The sequence below is a fragment of the Delphinapterus leucas genome, chromosome 6, assembly GCF_059928025.1.
Source record: "Delphinapterus leucas isolate spDelLeu-1000000601 "Yukka" chromosome 6, BTC_Dleu_Yukka2, whole genome shotgun sequence".
NCBI lineage: Eukaryota > Metazoa > Chordata > Mammalia > Artiodactyla > Monodontidae > Delphinapterus > Delphinapterus leucas.
In genome coordinates, this window is record NC_143134.1 from 88,758,569 (window position 1) to 88,767,066 (window position 8,498).

Below are 8,498 nucleotides of genomic sequence, written 5' to 3' on the forward strand. Positions count from 1 at the left end.
CCCGAGAATCCCCACCCCTCCACGACCTAGAAAGGATCCAGGCCCTCTGCCCCTTCCTGAGTCACACAAATGCGCTCCCAGCCTGTAGCGCTCCAGACAGGAGCAGAGTTACAGGCTGTGCTTGTTCAGGCTATGGCAGAACACTTCCCCTCCCAAGCAGAGGACCAGGCTTCAGGATCCAGCTCACCTTCCCCATCAGCAAGGAGCTGCCCAAGAGCAAGTACCCTCCTCAACGTGAGTATTCATTTTCTTCCTAAAGCAGCCCAGGCTGTCTCATGTTAAAGAAGGGACAAAATCCTCATAATAAAATGAATTTGATCATGTGTCTAGTGAAATAAGTCTATACTTGGGTGCTTTTAAAATGGGTTGCTGGGCTTCCCTGGTGGCGCAGTGGTTGGGAATCTGCCTGCCAATGCAGGGGACGTGGGTTCGAGCCCTGGTCTGGGAAGATCCCACATGCTGCAGAGCAACTAAGCCCGTGAGCCACAACTACTGAGCCTGCGCGTCTGGAGCCTGTGCTCCGCAACGGGAGAGGCCACAACAGTGAGAGGCCCGCACACCACGATGAAGAGTGGCCCCCGCTCGCCTCAACTGGAGAAAGCCCTCGCACAAAGACCCAACACAGCCAAAAATAAATAAATAAATTTATATATAAAAAAAAATAGGTTGCTGGCTTTCTGGGGTCTCTATTATAACAGCACTAATCCCATTCAAGAGGACTCTACCTTCATGACCTAATCACCTCCCAAAGACCCCACCTCCAAATTCTAGCATATTGGGGGATTAGGTTTCAACATATGAATTTCATCAGGACACAAACATTGTCTACAGCAATACAGTTATCAGTAAGAAGGGATTTTCCTTGAAGTTCCTTTATTTTCAAATCAAAGAAGTATCAAGCGATAAGTCACGGGGACTTCCCTGGTGGTCCAGTGGTTAAGAATCCACCTTCCAATTCAGAGGACACGGGTTTGATCCCTGGTTGGGGAACTAAGATCCCACATGCCGCGGGACAACTAAGCCACAACTAAAGAAGCCCGTGTGCCGCAGCTAGAGAAGCCTACGCACCGCAATGAAGAGCCTGTGTACCGCAATGAAGAAAAGACCCAGTGCAGCCAAAAAAAAAACAGTAATAAGTCACTATCTATAGACATTTTTCTCAGCCCTTTGATGGTGAAGCTTCTCTCTTTACTGGTTTCCAAGCTCTGGGCAGAGAGTCGGGTGTGTCCCCTCTCTTAAGAAGGGGATACAGTAAGAGACTCATCTAGAGTTTGGCTCCATTGATATGCTGTGGCGACTGCTTCTCTCCCTTCCACCTTACCTTCCTTTGCTTATCCAAGCTTGACAGTGATGTCATCTAACTACAGCTTTTCTTTCCATCTGGAACACTGAGAGATGAACTTGGTCTGTATGTTAACAGGAATACTATACTACAAATCAGCAAAATGTAAAATCTAGCAAACACTCCATGCTTGGTTATATCTTACATCTATTATCTCATGGAACTAGTATAGCTTAAGCCTTGTGTATCATTCTCTTCTACTGACGGTTCCGAATGGAAGAATTATCATGTGAAAAATGACCAAGAATGACCAAGAAGGTTCCTAGACCGTTTTCTCAAGATTGTCCAAGGATTCCTTTCACACAAGCATAGTGGTCAAGTGTTTTAAATGAATTACCTCATGCAATTCTCACAACCTCTCTCTGAGTTATATAGTATTATTAATATCATTTACAGTTGATGCAATTAAGGCTTGAGGAGATTAAATAATTTCTCCAAGGTCACATGGCTGGTAAGTAGCAGAGTAGGGATATTTTGAACTTAGGTCTAATTCAAAGCTATACTCATATTTGTTATACTGTGTATTTTCCTCTAAGTACAGCTTTGGCGGCATCCCATATATTTTCTAACAACAATAACAAAGACAGCCTAACCCAATAAAATAAAGAGATTTTCTGCCAAGGTTTTTCTTTCCCCCACTTTTCTAGTTGCCATGCCCTTCTACCCATTGAACTATTACAATGAATTTTTTATTCCAAATAACTCTGCAGATCAAGACCCAAAGGCTGAAGGGCTTAAAGCATTATACATATCTTAAACCATAGTTTAGGGAAGAATTCATAAGAATATAAGACTTTAGACACTGAGAAAGGCTGAATCATGGAGTGCAGCACACTCTGGGCAAACATTTAGGACAGAAACAAAATTTCCCTTTCCGAAAAGGGAGATATGGTAGACATCTTCTGGGTTTCGGCTGCTCAGCATGTAGAGAAGTCTCTGTATGAGTGTAAAAGATCTTGTATCTAACTATGGAAGCTGAAGGGGGGCAGACATTCCTCTGTTCTCTTTCTGAAAGCTTGTGTGAAGGCATGTGACTCAGGATCAGCCAAACAGATGCTCCTGCCCAAGAATCTGAGTCTGGAAGAGTTGACCCAGAGGTGTAGAGAGGGGCCAGGAAAGGTTCTGGATTGCTTGAATATTTACCCCCAAGAGACTAAAATAGATGTGACTGAGTTTCTGTCAATATGCAAGTTTAAGTTTTCTACCATCAGCAGAATTTGGACTAGATCTATACAGAGAAAAAGTTACCTTATTACATATCTAAATTGGGACTGTGAAATATTACACACACAAAAATAAATGATTTTTAAAGAGTGCTTTTAAGTAGCATCTCATTTAATTTAAAAAAATCCTCTAAGATAGTTATTACTGTCTTCATTTCAAGCACCTGGATCACAATCAGTCAGTGGGCAGCAGAGTCAGAACTTGGATTTGGGCCACATGACTTCAAGTCCATGCCCCAGGCTCTTAACTGAGTATTCTAATTGCCATTCATCTCTGAACACCTGTTTTGACTTCACCTTTCAGTGCTCTAGGAGGGATTTGAAAAATTTTCTAAATAGCTCAAAATTTTTCAGTTAATATTTTGTTAAATTTTAGTGTTATTATATTGTGTTCAGAAAATTTAACTGAACAGTTTTTACTTTCGGGAATTTATCATGGTTTACTTTAAGGCCTAATATTTGGTCAACCTTGTATTTGTTCCATAGAAATTTGAAAATAATGTTATCAAATAGAAATGGTCTTAATACAAATTAAAAGACAGATATTGTCAGACTGGATAAAAAGAAAAACCCAACTACATCTTGTCAACTACAAGCTGGCCATTTTTTTTTTTTTTTTTTTTTTTTTTTTGCTGTATGCGGGCCTCTCACTGTTGTGGCCTCTCCCATTGCGGAGCACAGGCTCCGGACGCGCAGGCTCAGCGGCCATGGCTCACGGGCCTAGCCGCTCCGCGGCATGTGGGATCTTCCCGGACTGGGGCACGAACCCGTGTCCCCTGCATCAGCAGGCGGACTCTCAACCACTGCGCCACCAGGGAAGCAAGCTGGCCATTTTTAATGTAAAGAAACAGCTGTGTTAAAAGTTAAAGAATGGAGTGGTGGTAAACATTTCTACAGTGCTTAATATTGTCAAGAAGTGTTCTAAGTACTTCACATGTATTAGATTTAGTGTGAACAATGTTGCAATAAAGCAAAAAGTATACAGTTTTTGCCTATGTGTGCAAATTTTGTCTTTTGTATACCAGTCAATATATACAACCTTCCAAATAAATCAATATCAAGTTTTATGCCAATAAGGCTATAATTCTATAAAACACTAAAGCAAAATGGTGTTTTGCTATGTAAAACAGTAGTCTTCTGGGTTGCTGAAAGAAGGAAGAAAAGTTAAGGGATGGAAATTAAATGAACCTACTAACACTAATTAAAAGAAAGCTAGAACGACTATATTGATTTCAGACAATGTAGAGATTTCACAGGAAGGAGTATTGCCAGAGATAGTGTCCTTGCATAATGACAAAGGAGTCAATTTATCAAAATGATACATGAATTGTCAATATTTATGCTCCTTATTTGTAGCATTACCTTTTTATTTAAAGGCTCAAAATACATGAAGCAAAACTGATTAGAATATAGAGGAGAAACAGACAAATTTACAATTATAGCTGAAACTTTCAACATCTCTCAATATTTGATAGAACAAGCAGACAAAAAATCAGTAAGGATATAAAAGACTTGAACAACACTATAATCAACTTTATCTAATTAGCATTTGTGGAATATTCTACCCAATAACAACAGAACACACAATCTTTTCAAGGGTACACAGAATATTTACCAAGATAAGTCACATTCTGGGCCATAAAACAACTCTCAGTAAATGTAATAAAAGATTGAAATCATTAAACAATATTGTTTCCCAAATATTTAGAAACTAAATAGCATTGGTTTTTTTTTGGCTGTGTTGGGTCTTTGTTGCTGTGCGCGGGCTTTCTCTAGTTGCAGCGAGCAGGGGCTACTCTTCATTGCGGTGCATGGGCTTCTCTTGTTGTGGAGCATGGGCTCTAGGTGTGCGGGTAGCACGCGGGCTCAGTAGTTGTGGGACACAGGCTTAGCTGCTCCGTAGCATGGTCTGGGAAGACCAGGGATCGAACCCGTGTCCCCTGCATTGGCAGGCAGATTATTAACCACTGCACCACCAGGGAAGTCCCTAACTAACATTTTAAAATAACCCATAAGTCACAGGGAATAAGTCATAAGGGAAGTCAGAAATTATTTTGAACTGAATGAAAATGAAAACACAACATATCAAATTTGGTGACATGCAGCTAAAGACAGTCTTAGAGGGAAGTTTATAGCACTAAATGCTTATGTTAGAAAAGAAGAAAGGCTTACTCAGACTTCCCTGGTGGTGTGGTTAAGAATCCACCTGCCAATGCAGGGGACACGGGTTCGAGCCTTGGTCCAGGAAGATCCTACATGCCGTGGAGCAACTAAGCCCATGCACCACAATTACTGAGCCTGTGCTCTAGAGCCCGCGAGCCACAACTACTGAGCCTGTGTGCCACAACTACTGAAGCCTGCGCGCCTAGAGCCTGTGCTCCACAACAAAGACAAGCCACCGCAATGAGAAGCCGATGTACCTCAATGAAGAGTAGCCCCCGCTTGCCGCAACTAGAGAAAGCCCGTGGGCAGCAACGAAGAGCCAACACAGACAAAAATTAATTAATTAACTATTTTAAAATAAGAAGAAAGGCTTAAAATTAGTGACCAAGGCTTAAAATTAGTGACCAAGGCTTGCACCTTAAGAAACTGGAAAAAGAAGAACAAATTAAACCCAAAGTAAGTGTATGTATATATATATATATATATATATATATATATATATATATATATACACACACACACATATATATTTATAAAGAGAAATCAATGAAATTGTAAATGGGAAAACAATAGTGAAAATCAATTAACCCAAAAGCTGTTTTTCTGAGATCAATAGTACAGTTGATTCTCATTATTTGCAGTAATTATGCTTTATAAAGTTGCCGGGAACACTGAATTAGAGAATACTGAACCATTGCTCCTAGAGAAAGCACAGGGTTAGGTTCCCGTGAGCTTCTAGTCACATTTTTTTTGTCCGACAATCAATAATAACCCTGATTTATGTGTGTCTCTGTTTAAAGACATTCTATTTAATATATACTGTTGATTCATCAACATTGGACTCATGGCCAATAGCACTATACCTCATGCCTGGAAGAAACTTATCTAATGTACATTTTCTTCTTAAGGCACACCACAGCCTTCTTGCAGTTAGCACTTCAGCACTTCACTTGGGGGTCATTTTAAGGAGGAAAATCACCACCACCACCACCACCAAGAAAAAGTTACCAAAGCTCACTCAAGAAGAAATAGATCATCTGAAAGGTTCTATATCCATTAATAAAGCTGAATTTATCATTTAAACCACACCCCCAAAAAAGGACCTCCATGCCTAGATGGCTTCATTGATGATTTGCAGCAAATATTTAAGAAATAATACTAATTCTATACAAACTTCCAGAAAACAGGAGAACCCTTTCCAACTTATTTTATAAGGCCAGGATTACCCTGATACCCAAGTCTGAAAAAGACATTACAAGAATAGCAAACTAACTATAGACCAACATTCTACAAAACATATCTGAGAGGGATTAAAGAAGATATAAATAAATGGAAAGATATACCATGCTGGTGGATCAGCAAACTCAATATTGTTAAGAGGTAACAGTTCTTCCCAAGTTTATCTATAAATTCAAGGCAATCCCAATCAAAATCTCAGCAGGGTATTTTTAGTTGTTTTGTTTTAAAGTAATTGACAAGCTGATTTTTTAATTTACATGGAAATAAAAAGGACTTAAAAGGAACAAAACAACCTTGAAAAGAAAAAACGGGGAGATTTACACTCTGATTTCAAGACATTATAAAGCTGTAGTAATCTAGACAGTGGGATATTAGTAAAAATAGGTATATAGATCAATGGAATAGAATAGAGAGCCCATATATATATATGGCCAATTGGGAAAGAATAATCTTTTCAAGAAATTTTATTAGAGCAATTTGATATTTATATGCCAAATAAGAAAAAAAAAAAGAGAGAGAGAGAACTACAACCCTGACTTCACACCATACACCATAATCAAAATGAATGTAAGAGCTAAAACTGTAAAACTTCTAGAAGAAATGTAGAAACTTTTCATGATCTTGGAGTAGGTAAGGAGTTCTTAAATAGGACATAAAACAAACAAAAAATAACTTGGGTCAAACACTCTTTCCGTATGACTTTTGTTGCCATATCTCTTTTCTCTGGGGCCAGCTAGGTAGCGACTCCCCCTCCAACCAGCCCAGGGCCCTTGGTAGGGGGTCAACTTTGGCACTGACATTCAGCACACTGTCCCTTCCCCATGCCTGCTGCTAAAGCCAGCTCTAAAGCCCACAGCATCCCACCCTACACAGACTCCAAAGATGCCACTGCTTAGGATCCTGTCCCCCACCCATTCTCAGGCTCTCACCTCTAGCCCTCAACTCTATACAAGGAGATGTGAGTGAAACTTGGTCCCCACAAGGGCTTCTGGCTGCGTGCAGTGAGTGGCTCCGCTGTGCTCAGCTATCTCAGCCCATGCACCACCCTGAAGTGTTGTTTACAATGGAAACCACCTTCTAGAGATTCTAGAGGTGACATGGAATTCTTCCTACTGGGTTCATGTGGTCATTTCAATGGGGATCTGTTGGCAAAATGGGAGAGGAATTGAACAGAGGGAATTAGACCCCCACCTAGCACCAGAAGTCTCTTTGGATTTAGAGTGGGCAGCAACTTGGTCCCCTCTGATGCTGTTTGAGTATGAAACTACAGTAAATGTATTTGCCTGACGTAGGGGAGGGAATAAAGAGGGCAGTGCCCAGCCTTGCCCTACTGGATATTTGAAGCCCCTGGTGTTAAAAAGTCTACCCTTAAGGGACTTCCCTGGTGGCGAAGTGGTTAAGAATCCGCCTGCCAGTGTAGGGGACATGGGCTCGAGCCCTGGTCTGGGAAGATCCCACATGCTGCAGAGCAAACTAAGCCCGTGCACCACAACTACGGAGCCTGCACGCCGCAACTACTGAAGCCTGCGCACCTAGAGCCCGTGCTCCGCAATGAGAAGTCCGTGCACCGCAACGAAGAATAGCCCCCCGCTTGTCACAACTAGAGAAAGCCCGCGTGCAGCAACGAAGACCCAACACAGCCCCCCCAAAAAAAGAAAAAAAAAAGGTCTACCCTTATAATAAGCAAATCAGTTCACTTCAGTGCCCACTTATTGAAAGGTCTTAAAATTAGCTTCCTTCAATTAGGGTTTACTGAGCCCCTTCCCCAATAAGGAGTTACTCTGGGGAATCTCACACAGGTGCCCCAGGCTATGTCTTTATTCCCCACTCTTCTCACACGGGGTGGGGCTGTGACTGAGACCAAGTCTCCCCAGTGCCAGGTGTGTACTGACCACTGCCCCAAGGCCAGAAAAGGTCAGGACCTCTGGAAGTTGAAGGGACCCATATGCCCTGAGGGAAGGGTAGGACCTGAATGGGCAGAGATGGGCCAGCAGCCCATGCTGACAGAACAGCCTGAGGAAGGCAAGGAGGCGAGGAATCTCAGAACATGTTTGAGGAATATCAAAAAGTCTACTTTGGGGAATTCCCTGGCGGTCCAGTGGTTAGGACTCAGCGCTTTCGCTGCCAGGCCGGGTTGGATCCCTGGTCTGGGAACTAAGATCCCGCAAGCCGCTTGGCGAGCCCTCCCAACCCCGCAAAAAAGTCTAGTTTGACTTCAGGGGTGGGGGATTTGGCTTGGTGTGACAGGCAACGAGGGACAAGAGGGCAGGTCAGAGCGGGGCTGCAGGAGCCTCCCTGGGACGGCCACGCAGGAGGGTTGGGGAGTGCCCATCTCCCACTTGGACTCGCACCAGAGGGTGTGTGCTGGGGAGAGGACGAAGATGCCCTTCGGAGCCCGGGGTCACTGGGGAGGGGAAGGCGGCATGCTCGGGGCCTTAGGGGTTTGTGGGGGTCAGGCCGCGGCGGGAAGAGCACCGACCCCTGGTGACGCGGGTCGGAACCGACCCTCACACCTCGACTGTGAGCCCCGC